The sequence below is a fragment of the Colletes latitarsis genome, chromosome 10, assembly GCF_051014445.1.
Source record: "Colletes latitarsis isolate SP2378_abdomen chromosome 10, iyColLati1, whole genome shotgun sequence".
NCBI classification, from domain to species: Eukaryota; Metazoa; Arthropoda; class Insecta; order Hymenoptera; family Colletidae; genus Colletes; species Colletes latitarsis.
The window spans coordinates 20,576,376-20,592,543 of record NC_135143.1 but is presented as its reverse complement, the minus strand read 5'-3'; the positions used below and the strand labels follow the sequence as shown (position 1 = coordinate 20,592,543).

Genomic DNA, 16,168 nt, shown 5'->3' with positions numbered 1-16,168 from the left:
AGACTAAAATACGACGAAAATCAAGAATACCAATTTGTTGATCGAAGCTTCGTTAAAAAGTTATTAATGTTTAAAGTTCCATCTGTAGAACGAAAATCTTACTGACGTATCGAAATACTTACTGACGTATCGACAGGCGGAACTTTAATCGTTACTAATTTTTTAACGAAGCCTCAATCAACAAATTGGTATTCTTGATTTTCGTCTTATTTTAGTCCCTAGAATCTTCCATTAAAATTTTTCCCAGGATTGGCCGAGCACCCTGAGTATATTTAATAAATAAAATTGCAAAATTGAATAAATAAAATTTGAAAAAATCTGGAATATTATCCGGGGGATATACAAATTTGAACAAACTCGGTCGAGTAAATCTTGAGACATCATGGAAGCCAATTCAGCAAAGATATAATAGTTTTTAGAAAAACGCATCTAAACAGAAGGATCAGACCGCTTAACCAGGTATACCTTCGTTAATTTTAGGAGTTCAGTGATATGCTTTTTCACACAATTTTTTGACGGTTTACAGTAGAAGATCCCTTTAACATTTGTCTAACAATTAGACTTTATTATGAATTTTTTTAACATATTACTGACCCACATATGAGTGACACGATTTCTCACTAAGGAGCTAAAAAAATTCATTCGAATTTGAATCTTAACGATGTTGTAAAAATAGTTTCGCTCTGGTGAATAATTTGAAGGGATTTGGCGTGGCAGTAAACGCGTTAAATCAATATTCAGACCGATCGCGAGCGAATTTAGCGTTTTTATTGGTTATTCGAGGATGAAATTTGCCCGTCTGGGGGCACGTGTCGACGATTGGGAACCCCTAAGCCAAGAGAAGGGATAAAGTACGTGCTTCTGCGACTGTTTCCGCGAAACTTGCGTCGTTCCATGAAAGTCGCCGAATCGATCGAACTTTAATGGTCGCCGTTACCCGCGCTTAATACGCGTCGATACATCTCGCGGACAAAGCGATGAAAAAAACAAACTGTCCAAGTTGGACAAAGTGGTGGCACGAATCGATTGTGCTCGAAACGTGTACATGCATCGTTCCTGTCACGAGTACGCGACTTATGAATGAATACGGCCCGGAGTAGGTACATGTGTAGCCATAGTTATGCTACACGTACACACGTCCGGCCGTATAATATCGGTCAAATCGCTTGTTGTTCGGTTAGAGCAATCAAGTTTTGCGCGCGCGTGTAAACACGACGGCGTAGATCACTTTCATGAGCGCGTAATCGTACGCCCATCGATTTGTTTCCCGATCGTTAGCTCCCCGCATTAATATATGATAATGCCAAGCAATAACGTAATCGCGACGTCCCAAGTAGGATTAAAAAGCTGACTAATACCCTGCGCTGTCCGCGCATTGGACAAATTTCTGCCTCGAAAGGTTTGCTACATATCCACCGGATAATATTCCCGATTTTTTCAAACTTCATTTATTCAACTTTGAAATTTTTATTTATTAAATATACACAGGGTGCTCGACCAATCCTGGGAAAAATTTTAATGAGAGATTCTAGAGGTCAAAATGAGATGAAAATCAAGAATACCAATTTGTTGATTGAGGCTTCGTTAAAAAGTTATTAACAAAATTATTGATAAAATTTGTCCATCTACGCGAATTTTTTTCTCGAAAGTGCGTAGGATTTCGGGGGTATGTCTATTGACCAAAAATGATTGTAATTGACCCTAGCAACTGAAAATAATTTTTCCAGAACGATTTGAAATTTTTGAATTTAATTTTTAATAACTTTTTAACGAAGCCTCCATGAACAAATTGATATTCTTGATTTTCGTCTTATTTTGGCCTCTAGAATCCTCTATTAAAATTTTTCCCAGGGGTGGCCGAACACCCTGTATATGTATCTCTAAAATGGAGGAATTAATAAATATTAATAAATTCTTATAAAGAATTGAGGCAGGTAGAATTAATATATGAAAAATATTTCTACTGAAAGGGTTGAAATATTTTGGGTTTCGTGATTTGAAATCGCCCTCGGAATATAAATTATTTTATTAGATATTTAAGAAGGAATCCTCCAGGTTATGTGTTGATTCCTCCAGGGCTGGTTTTGGTTTGGTCAATTATTTTCATTTCCTTCTATTTTGCCACTCGTTATTATAACAATAGTAGTTATATCAAATCCAAATAATCCAATAGAAATTTATAAAAAATCACATTATCATAGATTTGTTCAAATTCTATATCCATGAAAACATCAAGCAAGGAATTTCCATAGGCAGTTGAAACATTGCAGGAAACAAGGCCAACAAGAACAGTGTTTCCACAGATGTTATTCCATTAATTTCGAATTGTGTACGTTATTTGGATAATTTTGACAAACAACGAATATTATTTTCTCGTTTCCATGGACGGTGAAAAAACAGGAGGAAGGGTGAGTGAAGCGCGCAATATTTTCTGCGACACACTAATAATTGCTCCGCGGCGTCGGGGTTCGTATCGTCCTCGCTGCTAAACGAGTTCTCTTTTTCTCGCAGCGAATTTCCGCGTGTAGTTGCGTGGCAACCCATTAAAAATGCTTTCGCGCGAAAATCTCGCCTTCCGTTCCTGAACCGTGCACGATAACATTTTACAAACGCAACAGCACGTCGTCCGTTCCGCGAAATTGTACGTGCAGGGGGGCGGCGGCCGTCGCATACATCAAAAACCGACAGACATTTCACGCAACGGGGTAAAATACAAATTTATGACCGACTCTCGTCCCGTTTCTGACCCACGGTGTATCCTCCCGTGTTTAATGCCCGACCCATTGATTTGCTCCACTGACATCGAAATAAAATGCACGAGCCGGACGATAGAGAATTTGTAACCCGGAGAAAACCACCCCCGCAAAGGACAGCGAAAAAGGAATATCGCGTAATTTATTTTTATCGTTCCCGCGACCCTCTATATCAAAAGTGACCCGAAAGAAACCCCAATTTGAAGGTTTAACCGCGTCCTGCCACAAATTCACCTCCCCCCACCCCCTCCTCAGCATTCCAAGTCCCCAGCAGTCCTTTATCAACCCCGCGACAGCTGTTAATTACGGAATAAAATACGCGTCCTTGCGGAAACGATACCGTTATCGCTCGAGAATCGAGTCAACATTTCATTAAACCCCTTCGTGGCCATTTTCGATGCACCCCAATTTCCAGCAATTTATATATTATTTCGTTCTTCTGCTTTTGTAGAAGTAATTAGTTATGGTTATCATAGACTCGTCCCATCTTTCAGATATTATTTAACTGCAGCAAATCCCGAAATAAATACCAACTGGAGACAGTTCTAAAACAGAAAAGTAACGTCGAATGATGTTACTTTTTAAAATTCAATACTCCACGATGGTGTTTAATTTACATTACTCCTTGTAGTAATACCATTTCGAGAAAATCGAATTCAAAGTTTTTAATGTTTTTAATGTTTTAAAATTTAATTTTTCACGTAATTTTTAAAACAATAAACAGTCGCTAATACGAAACTTCTTCGATCAACGTTCTAGATAAGAAATTTACCAATTTCGACCGTAGATGTTTTTATAACACGAAAATTTAGTGGAAATGCCTTTCGAACTCGCCAGCATTTGTATCGTCGCTGCAATAGGGAATTTTCATTCGTTCCGTGCTGCTGAGGCGAACGGTCATAAATAGTACAAAACATTCGTATAATTGTACGCGTACACGTCGCGTAAACGCGCAAAAAGAACGCGCGACCGAGCTTCGTTTTACCCGCAACAATTGCTTTCCGATGCGGGAGGCCGTTGCGAATGAATTATTTATTCGTAATGAGCGCAACCTGTCGCCCGTAATTCTCGCGAATTGCAACGAAACGATCGACGATCCGTTTAAACCCGGCGACTTTTTCGTCGGCGGATTGATTTATTAATTAAATCGAAGCCTCCGCGGAACGCGATCGCTGAAAACCGAATCGGGAAAACAAGCTTCAAAAAATAACAAACAGCCCGTGGTCGTTTGTACAATTTAATTTTAATTCCGGGAAGCAAAGTTAGACGACTGATATACAAATTATTTTAGAACGAGGGGAAACAAATTTAGGGGGCCATTTTTCAGTCGTATCGACGCCATTCGTGGTTTCGTAATGGCGCAAGAAATACATATACATCGAAAAAGAGACGAATAATTGAAAGTAAGAGGATACTGGGTTAAATTTCGTAATTTTTTACTATCAATTGAATAGAATTAAAATTTTAAGTTGACAAGCTTCAAAAAATAACAAACAGCCCGTGGTCGTTTGTACAATTTAATTTTAATTCCGGGAAGCAAAGTTAGACGACTGATATACAAATTATTTTAGAACGAGGGGAATTTAGGGGGCCATTTTTCAGTCGTATCGACGCCATTCGTGGTTTCGTAATGGCGCAAGAAATGTATGTACATCGAAAAAGAGACGAATAATTGAAAGTAAGTAAGAGGATACTGGGTTAAATTTCGTAATTTTTTACTATTAATTGAATAGAGTTAAAATTTTATGTCAGAGTAGCGCTTAAAACTAGTTCCCTTTTAAAACGTGCAAAGAGAAATTTCAACTGCAACTTTGGAATAATTTATTATAAATGTTTCAGATTTAAATGTTCAGGCTTGAAGTGTGAATCTAGGACCGTAAAATTAATGAATTTTTCCTTTTATATCCATGAACGCTTCGTTTAGAAAATATTAGTTCCAAGGAAACTCCATTTTTAATGCAGTGCAAATTCCATGAAGAAAATTTCTATTAATTAAATCTATGATAATACTACAAGGCAAAATTTTTTTATAGCTAGTCGAAGTATTGTGCATAATATTGTGTTCCGTGCTCAAGAGTCGAATAAAACATTGTTTGCGTTGAAGTTATTATACAGTGAAATATATCACTGACGAAAATTTCATAAATTCCACAGAAAAAATTTCCATTAATTAAATCAACGACGATACTAGAAATTAAAAATTTTTGCTGGATAGCTAGAGCATCGTAAGTAATATGCAGTATTTAATAATTTTGCGTTCCGTGCTCGAGAGTCGAATAAAATACTGTTTGCATTGAAGTTATTATACAGTGAAATATATCACTGACGAAAATTTTATAAATTCCACAGAAAAATTTCCATTAATTAAATCAACGATAATACTAGAAATTCAAAATTTTGTATAGGTAGTCAAAGTATCGTACAATAGATTGTGTATTTAATTTTTTTGTGGTGCATGCTCGAACGTCGAATAAAATATTGTTTGCGTTGAAATTATTCTACAGTGAAATATATCATTGACGAAAATTTTATAAATTCCACAGAAAAATTTCCATTAATTAAATCAACGATAATACTAGAAATTCGAAATTTTGTATAGATAGTCGAAGTATCGTACATTAGATTGTGTATTTAATTTTTTTGTGGTGCATGCTCGAACGTCGAATAAAATATTGTTTGCATTGAAATTATTCTACAGTGAAATATATCACTGACGAAAATTTCATAAATTGCATAGAAAAATTTCCATTAATTAAATCAACGATAACACTAGAAATTCGAAATTTTGTATAGATAGTCGAAGTATCGTACAATAGATTGTGTATTTAATTTTTTTGTGGTGCATGCTCGAACGTCGAATAAAATATTGTTTGCATTGAAATTATTCTACAGTGAAATATATCACTGACGAAAATTTCATAAATTCCACAGAAAAATTTCCATTAATTAAATCAACGATAATACTAGAAATTCGAAATTTTGTATAGGTAGTCGAAGTATCGTACAATAGATTGTGTATTTAATTTTTTTGTGGTCCATACTCGAACGTCGAATAAAATATTGTTTGAAATTATTCTACAGTGAAATATATCACTGACGAAAATTTTATAAATTCCACAGAAAAATTTCCATTAATAAAATCAACGATAATACTAGAAATTCGAAATTTTGTATAGATAGTCGAAGTATCGTACAATAGATTGTGTATTTAATTTTTTTGTGGTCCATACTCGAACATCGAATAAAATATTGTTTGCATTGAAATTATTCTACAGTGAAATATATCACTGACGAAAATTTCATAAATTCCACAGAAAAATTTCCATTAATTAAATCAACGATAATACTAGAAATTCGAAATTTTGTATAGATAGTCGAAGTATCGTACATTAGATTGTGTATTTAATTTTTTTGTGGTCCATACTCGAACGTCGAATAAAATATTGTTTGAAATTATTCTACAGTGAAATATATCACTGACGAAAATTTTATAAATTCCACAGAAAAATTTCCATTAATTAAATCAACGATAATACTAGAAATTCGAAATTTTGTATAGGTAGTCGAAGTATCGTACAATAGATTGTGTATTGAATTTTTTTGTGGTCCATACTCGAACGTCGAATAAAATATTGTTTGAAATTATTCTACAGTGAAATATATCACTGACGAAAATTTTATAAATTCCACAGAAAAATTTCCATTAATTAAATCAACGATAATACTAGAGATCAAAAATTTTTTGTAGATAAAGTATCGTAGATAATATTGAGTATTTAATAATTTTGCGTTCCGTGCTCGAGAGTCGAATAAAATATTGTTTATGTTAGCACGTGTTCGGTTTAGCTCCTTGCAATATAGGGAAAGAATATTTCACTTTCCCTGCGACACATTACCCCAATTGTGTCGACACCTAGGGGTGCGGCGCCCCTTTTGCCCAATGGTTTCGTGCCCGTTCCGCGGAATACCGCGCAGTACCATTCCGTCGAGTCTGACGAGCTGTGTCTTTGACCCTCGTAAGCTTTGACCATGACACGATATAAACGAGCCGACAGTCCGCACTTATTATCGTGTCATGAAGGTTTGCGCGGCGCGTTAGAACCGTGTCGACGTAGCTGCCTACTGAAATGCCACCTAGATCTGCCACGAATTAACATAACGCCAAGAACGCGTCAAGATATCCCCGCGGATTCACGGAAACGTGACGCGATCAGCCAGACAAATTGCGAATACGCATCGATGATGTCAACGACAAAACTAAAAAACAATCCTCGGAGAATATTCCATCCTTTCCAATGGCTTCCAACGGTCGCACAATAGTCTGCAACAGGGATTCTTAATGCTTTCAAAATTAGCAATACGATCTGTGTATTTGTGACTCGCCTGTTTTCCTTCCTCGCAGATGCAGTTTTCTGTTGGAATACTTCGTCCACTGTGACAAAATTCGAAGAATTTTTTATTTTGTGATTAACTTTCGAGGATGCAAAGGAAACCAATTATAATTCTGCCTTGCAAAATATTTGTTTGCGAGTCCTTCTTTGTTTTCACACCGGATTCTGCGTTTTTATTGCAAAAAGGGCCAAAATGTGAGTCAAATTCTGTTCTTAACAAGCCTGTGACCGTTTTGGCGAGTTTACCAAAGACATTCCAAGTATTTATGCTTCCCAGTTACGCGCTGTTGGAGCACCGTTATCGGCACATGGATATCTGATAGATTAACTCTGATAAATTCCACGGGTGTTTCTCTGTACTTTTTCCGCGATGAACGGGCGCGATATCGCATCGATGATCTCCCAAATAAGCCTCGAGGCTACGCCCCGCCGCTGGCCACGGAATTCGGTGGTCTCCAGAATCAAGCAAATTTTATTTCCCCGCGCAAATTAATTTACTAATTATAACCCGATATTTTGCCCAATTTATACTGTCGATCGTCATAAAAATTCCTGCTGTCATTTTAACCCCCCCGCAATTACGATTTATTTTGTGACCAATATTTCCTCGTGAAAAAAGTATTATCCGTGAAATACGTACAGAGAGATGTAACAAGTTTAAACAAATTATTGACTACGCCGTTTGAATAAAATATTCTCTTCGTGAACGATCATCGTAGAAATGGTGTCATTTTAACCCCCCGCTATTACCATTACGATTAATATTTCCACGTGAAAAAAATATTAATGTATCCTTGGAATACGTACAGAGAAATGTGCCAAATTTGAACAAATTATTAATTACACCGTTTGAATAAATAATTCACTTTGCGAACGATCATCGTAGAAATAATCTCCCTGGTGTCATTTCAATCCCCTGCAATTACGATTTATTTTGTGATTAATATTTTATCGTGAGAAAAATGTTAATGTATCCCTGAAATACGTACGGAGAAATGTGCCAAATTTGAACAAATTATTAATTACACCGTTTGAATAAATAATTCACTTTGCGAACGATCATCGTAGAAATAATCTCCCTGGTGTCATTTCAATCCCCTGCAATTATGATTTATTTTGTGATTAATATTTTATCGTGAGAAAAATTTTAACGTATCCCTGAAATACGTACAGAGAGATATGCCAAGTTTGAAGAAATTATTATCGATGACGTTCGAGTAAAAAATTCACAAAACAGATGCTTATTTTGTAAGGATCCAGAATAGAGGTGTTCCTTTAATCTAGTTCGATGATCTGTTCAAAAATAACCGGGAAGTAAAAAACGCGATATCTTCCTGGGGGCAGGCTAATAATTTCGCGAGGCTAATTTTTCCGCGCCCGTCGCGCAGGTATAAATTGAACGGCATTGTTTCGATACCACGACGCAATTATGCAAACGCTGCACGAATGCTTTCATTACACGTAGCTCACCACGAGTGACTCGCTATCGGCAACGGCGTTTCTTACCGTGTCACACGCGTGACACGCTTGCGAAATCCTCGCTGCCTGGCCGAAGTTGGAGTCGCACACATACATTTTTTGCCAGCGAACGCGCGATCGCGGGAGCAAGAAACGAAATACATACACCGCGTAATTCGACCGTACCGCTGGCATCGTCCCACGACGCAGTTAAGATCTGGCCTCAACGGCTCGCCTTTTGCTGCACCGTCGAGAGCGTGCCTCTTCTAATGGCGAACCGCGGCCAATCAAGCAAAAATTACTGGAATCCCGCGACCCTGGCCGGCGTCACGATGGCCCCGCGACGCCGAAGCTTATATGGTCGCATTAAATTTTTTTTCCGTTTTTTCATCGATGCACTTCGGACAGTACAACTCTTCCATAAATTAATATTTTTCTGTGAAAAAAAGTGCGCGTCTCCTTTAAATATGTATGAACGCACGTAGCGAATATGAAACAGCTGTTGCCAATAGTTTTCCGGTAAAAAATTCGGGAAGAAACCCTTTTAGAGCGATAGAAAGAAGTCAGGAGTGGGGTACTTTTCATCGATGCATTTCTAACAACATAATTCTTCCATAAATTAATATTTTTCTGTGAAAAAAAGTGCGCGTCTCCTTTAAATATGTATGAACGCACGTAGCGAATATGAAACAGCTGTTGCCAATAGTTTTCCGGGAAAAAATTCGGGAAGAAACCCTTTTAGAGCGATAGAAAGAAGTCAGGAGTGGAGTACTTTTGATCGATATATTTCTAATAACATAATTCTTTCATAAATTAATATTTTTCTATGGAAAAAAGTATACGTCTGCTTTAAATATGTATGAACGCACGTAGCGAATATGAAACAGCTGTTGCCAATAGTTTTCCGGTAAAAAATTCGGGAAGAAACCCTTTTAGAGCGATAGAAAGAAGTCAGGAGTGGGGTACTTTTCATCGATGCATTTCTAACAACATAATTCTTTCATAAATTAATATTTTTCTATGGAAAAAAGTATGCGTCTCCTTTAAATATGTATGAACGCACGTAGCGAATATGAAACAGCTGTTGACAATAGTTTTCCGGTAAAAAATTCGGGAAGAAACCCTTTTAGAGCGATAGAAAGAAGTCAGGAGTGGGGTACTTTTCATCGATGCATTTCTAACAACATAATTCTTTCATAAATTAATATTTTTCTATGGAAAAAAGTACGCGTCTCCTTTAAATATGTATGAACGCACGTAGCGAATATGAAACAGCTGTTGACAATAGTTTTCCGGTAAAAAATTCGGGAAGAAACCCTTTTAGAGCGATAGAAAGAAGTCAGGAGTGGGGTACTTTTCATCGATGCATTTCTAACAACATAATTCTTTCATAAATTAATATTTTTCTATGGAAAAAAGTACGCGTCTCCTTTAAATATGTATGAACGCACGTAGCGAATATGAAACAGCTGTTGCCAATAGTTTTCCGGTAAAAAATTCGGGAAGAAACCCTTTTAGAGCGATAGAAAGAAGTCAGGAGTGGGGTACTTTTCATCGATGCATTTCTAACAACATAATTCTTTCATAAATTAATATTTTTCTATGGAAAAAAGTATGCGTCTCCTTTAAATATGTATGAACGCACGTAGCGAATATGAAACAGCTGTTGCCAATAGTTTTCCGGTAAAAAATTCGGGAAGAAACCCTTTTAGAGCGATAGAAAGAAGTCAGGAGTGGGGTACTTTTCATCGATGCATTTCTAACAACATAATTCTTTCATAAATTAATATTTTTCTATGGAAAAAAGTACGCGTCTCCTTTAAATATGTATGAACGCACGTAGCGAATATGAAACAGCTGTTGCCAATAGTTTTCCGGTAAAAAATTCGGGAAGAAACCCTTTTAGAGCGATAGAAAGAAGTCAGGAGTGGGGTACTTTTCATCGATGCATTTCTAACAACATAATTCTTTCATAAATTAATATTTTTCTATGGAAAAAAGTACGCGTCTCCTTTAAATATGTATGAACGCACGTAGCGAATATGAAACAGCTGTTGACAATAGTTTTCCGGTAAAAAATTCGGGAAGAAACCCTTTTAGAGCGATAGAAAGAAGTCAGGAGTGGGGTACTTTTCATCGATGCATTTCTAACAACATAATTCTTTCCTAAATTAATATTTTTCTGTGAAAAAAAGTGCGCGTCTCCTTTAAATATGTATGAACGCACGTAGCGAATATGAAACAGGTGTTGCTAATAGTTTTCCGGTAAAAAATTCGGGAAGAAACCCTTTTAGAGCGATAGAAAGAAGTCAGGAGTGGAGTACTTTTGATCGATATATTTCTAACAACATAATTCTTTCATAAATTAGTATTTTTCTATGAAAAAAAATCCGCGTTTCCTTTAAATATGTATGAACGTACGTAGTGAATTTGAAACAGCTGTTGCCAATAGTTTTCCGGCAAAAAATTCGGAAAGAAACCCTTTTAGAGCGATAGAAAGAAGTCAGGAGTGGGGTACTTTTCATCGATGCATTTCTAACAACATAATTCTTTCAGAAATTAATATTTTTCTATGGAAAAAAGTACGCGTCTCCTTTAAATATGTATGAACGCACGTAGCACATATGAAACAGCTGTTGCCAATAGTTTTCCGGTAAAAAATTCGGGAAGAAACCCTTTTAGAACGATAGAAAGAAGTAAGGAGTGGGGTACTTTTCATCGATGCATTTCTAACAACATAATTCTTTCATAAATTAATATTTTTCTATAGAAAAAAGTACACGTCTGCTTTAAATATGTATGAACGCACGTAGCGAATATGAAACAGCTGTTGACAATAGTTTTCCGGTAAAAAATTCGGGAAGAAACCCTTTTAGAACGATAGAAAGAAGTAAGGAGTGGGGTACTTTTCATCGATGCATTTCTAACAACATATTTCTTTCAGAATTTAGTATTTTTCTATGAAAAAAAGTATACATTTCCGTGGCATGTTTATGAATGTGTGAAGTTTGAAAAACTTAATTCTAATAATATTAAAATAAAAAATTTAGAAGAAAATGTTTTGAATTAAAAGATAATTTGCTCAGTAGTAAAATTGAGTTGTAAATAATTATTTCTTTTTCAACAAGACGTTGGTTCCAAACACTGTATATTATATTAAGGAATTATTACTATACGACGTACCAAAATAGCTTTACACACGGTCACGATCACCGAATATGGATCCCATTGAACACCTATGGAACAAATTAAAAAGACGGTTAGAAAAATTGTGATATAAACGAAACAAAAAGCAGGAGTAAAATGAATGAGATTACTAGTTAATTATTATTCTATAATTTTTATTAATTGAAAGTGAAGGATGCTTGTATGAATCCAAATGAAGCACCCAAATCATCGACATATTGATTTAAATAAATATTTATTTAAGCTTTTCGACTGAAAATTCAGACCACTTCAATAATAAGAATTAGCAAAAATAATATTAGCGCGATTAGGAACGTTAAAAGATGATAAGTATGCCATTGCGATTTCTAGAAATGGTAAATAAGTGAAAAATAGTTCACATTTTATAAATGTACGCAAATCACTAATTTAAAGGACGATAATTAAAATTCTCGCTGAAAAATTTCGAAGAGAAGTGAAAAATGGAAATGGGAGGCTCGAAACAAGGATGGAAAATAGTTTCAAAGGCACCTGCTTTGCAACCACGAACGACGCAAATGCTGGTATTTACAGAAACGTCTTCATCGCGATGGCTTCCAATCAGCGCCGCGGAAAACGACCCGTGTGAACTGTGATTTGGTAGAGAATCGATAGAACGCAATCGTGGGGCAGTGAATCAATGCCTCGGCAGCGACCACTTGTATCCTTTTATACGCTGCTCAACTCCCAAGTACATACGTATCAGTTTCTAGAATCAACGTCCACCTCTCTGTGCGGTTCATGAATAAAGAAAAAGGAAAATAGAATAACGAGAATCGGTGCGATATTTCAAGAACCGCCGCTTCGATCTTCGAATGCATGTAATTATGCACGGTTTGCCATCTCAGGATCGAATGAACAGAAATGGAAACCTGCATTAACTGGTACGCTTTAACCAGTCGCCAGCGACCGTACTCTGGTCGCCCCGCGTCCATCGAGAGACTTGCTCGAACAACGGAAGAAATACCTGACAACCGAGGAAAACATTCCCAAATTTTATTTTATTCGATAACTGGGCTAGATTTACCGAGTGTTGGATTCCGTATTTGAAGTTACAGATAAATATTTGTTTGGAATTTATGGTGAATTTAATGAAATGATATATAAATCCGTAAATCTAGCGTTGAAGAGGTTCTCAAAAACAATTTCAATTGCAACAACAGCGGCGGCCATAAATGGTTAAACGTGGCAAAATTAGCACTTCCTTCGAGCAAGAGACCTTCCTACTTCATAGGCAAAGGAACGCACGAAGACTACGAAACATGGAAATTTAACACGAAAAATAATCTTTGTCGGTGATAGAAGGGAGAATATTTAAAGTATACTAAAAATTGTATAGCTAGTAACAAACTTGGTGTCACGTACCTAAAAATAATTTTGCTTTCTACAATTTTATCAGCGTCGAAATGTTTGAAACAAATTAGCAATTACTACAAATTTAAAATCGCAAATAAATCCACAAATACACTGTTTTCGTCTATTATTTCGCTAAAATTTTTGCTAAAATCGGTAATGGGACATCCGAAAGAAGGGTGAACATTAATATGCACCGGAGAACCGTATATTTATTCGTAAAACAGTCGAATAAATTGTAAGGGAATTATTTAACTTCGTTGCATCGAAACGCGTTAAATGAGAATCGTCGCTAGAATAAAAACCCAATCTAACAGATAGCCCTGCTTCTGTTGGCTATCCGATATCAGTGACCAATGTATCCGACGTCTGAATCCAGATACCACCGTGAAAAAATTCGTACGTAATTATCAGTCTCGTCTTATCGGACTGATCCCGTTAGCCGGCGATAGCCAGCACGTGATCGAGCCTACCGATTCATCGAAATCGCGATTGAATATAATTTTTACGATTCCTCGAGGTTGCTGGGTCCGGAAAATCAAGGACAAGAATAACTCGACGTGTCTGCTCTATTAGAAGTAGGTTAAAAACAAATTATCAAATATAAAAGTTTCATCAAAAGAAAGAAAAAGAAAGTTCCATCTTTGCTTTATGTAAGATGTATGTATTGTTTCACCGGCATTCGCTCGACGTTGAGCTTTATAGTGCGCCAAGGGGAATCCCCTCTCAATAGTAGGGACGACCATCGTTCACTTATCCAATCAAAAACGACTCGCAGTTATGGAAGCATCTCTGTATTTCTATTACTCTATAATTGTAAATCCGAATTTATTCAATAAACCATATCGCGAAGGTCCTCCGATCGGAATGGTTACGAACGATGGAGTTGTCCCATTTGCGTCGACTTCGATGAAGCGGACCGATACGCGGCGGCGTCCAGCGCGAGTTAGGTCTATCGTGTCCGTAATTATTTCTATCTCTGCAATTATCAAGCGTCCGCGCTCGATGTTTTACACGCCTGGACGGGTATCTGTCTTTCATCGTGTCGTAAAGCATAAATGGAGCAGGTTGGGTAGCGCTCTTAGCAAGCAACGGCGAAGAAAACGCGACGACCGCGCGTCAGACACACCCTGTATCTCAAGAACTCCCCTTATTCAGAGTTCTAGCGCGCGGGGACTATATCGGTATCCTAGCGTGCGTTCAAACTGAGATCAATAAAGCGCTCCTTTATAGACGTCACTACACACGCTGTACAAGCTTGGCCAACTCTCCCTCTACCCGTCCCGTACGTCCGACGGGTCTCTTTCTCGCTCTTGCGCGTGCACACACGTAAAGAGTCAGCCTCTGCCACCTCCCTGAAATCGCCACCCTCCTCCCAGCCGTGGCATCGGAGCGCACCGCTGCCCTCATGCCACGTAGCAACCCCTCGGCCCGCCATCGTTCAAACCCCGCGAGCTGGCAACTACGAGGCCATAAATAACCGAATGACCCACCGCGAATAACAGCCAACGTGACGAGCTGCGATCCGGACACCCGTTACACCGTGAAATCTTGCGCCTGGAATCGCCGCATCGCCCGTTCTCGGCGCGATTGCCCCCACGGAGAACCAGCTTAACGCGTCGACTGCCATACCAAACCTCTCAAATTCTCCACGAAAACGAAACTTCGTTTTCAGGCAATTGGAAACTGGCCGCAATTTATCGTGTAACTTATTTTTACGGCCTCGTTAAGAGCCGAGAGTCCTATCTGGATTTATTTTCTTTAACATCCGATTTTAAGAATTTTTTTAACGCCTCAGTGAAAAATCGTGCCACTCATTTGTGGTAGACGTGGCAGTTAAGATCAGAAGTACCGAAATGGTCGAAATGACCCATTTCTTCGAGTATAAATACACCATAATTGTCGGTAGTTTTAGTGTTAATGTGTTAAGAATGTTCTCACCTGGAGACGTCGCTTTTGGACGGTTTTCGGGGTAAATGATTATCGATTTCTACAGACAATAAAAGAAACTATTGGAAATATTGAAATAATTCTGGTTTAAAAAATAAAAATTTAATAAATAATTACATAAAAATATTAAATTCCTTAACCTATTAGAAACTGATAATTTTGTATACCCCTTTACACTATCTCCACAGGGTGTTCCAGTTACACATTGATTAGAATTTCTTAATTCATTTATCAGTACCCAATAATTTGTCGAGGAAATACTATTAAAATTTAATTTCCGAGAGAATTTGACGAAGTTGTAAATTTTTTATCGCAAATTCTCGAATAACTTACAAATATTTTACCAAAGTTCGACAATGAAGAATTGTTGACCCCAAACACACTACACAGTGACTCGAAATATTCGCTAAAAAAAAGCCCCCCAAAATAAAGATACAATTTATTTAAAATAGACACGAGGAAGATGACTAAAAAGATTCCGGGATACCTCGACACGGGAGAAGGTAAACCGTTAACGCGAAACGCGCGACGATTGAATTCCGGCGAATCGAACGGGAGGAAAACTAATTAAGCTTTTCCAAGATTTTCCGCGTAGCTACCGCTGTTCAATCAGTGGAAAAGGTAATGGAGCCCGCAATTAATACGGCCATCGTATCAATCACCGCGTACCGTTAGAGTAATGATGTTAAAAATTTCATGCGGCCGCAGGTGCAGAATCATAAATAACCGACTTAACCAGACAGTAACGCATGGCACCGAGCGATCTAGTCACCCGTTACACACTTACGATCTAAAGTGGGCAAAATACTAGATAAAGAAACTTCCAACGAACGAAAGACAAATAATTATTTCATCCTTAATCACGATACGATAATAAAACTTGTTCTGTCGTCAATCTCGATGTTCAAGGACCGCATATAAATAAAGATATATGTATTATCGTTAACTCCTAAAACGGACAGTGTTTTCGTAACGGTAACGGTTCATCCGAAAATGATATCTCGAAGTGAAATTGTTGTTTCGATCCTAGATCTACTCTATCGCGTAGTAATCGAAAAA

General features: G+C 37.3%; 1 protein-coding gene across 14 annotated transcripts in view; it reads right to left on the bottom strand.

Moving 5' to 3' along the window:
- The window catches only part of LOC143346900 (bromodomain adjacent to zinc finger domain protein 2B), a 229,815-nt gene that overhangs the window by 165,679 nt on the left and 47,968 nt on the right, over positions 1 to 16,168 (bottom strand). For 12 of the 14 annotated variants that reach the window (XM_076775533.1, XM_076775540.1, XM_076775542.1 and 9 more), the window contains exon 2: positions 11,786 to 11,838. The exons of the other annotated variants lie outside the window; for them this stretch is intronic. The gene's annotated coding sequence lies outside the window, so the exon portion shown is untranslated. The remainder of the gene's footprint in view (positions 1 to 11,785; positions 11,839 to 16,168) is intronic. 14 annotated transcript variants of the gene reach the window in all.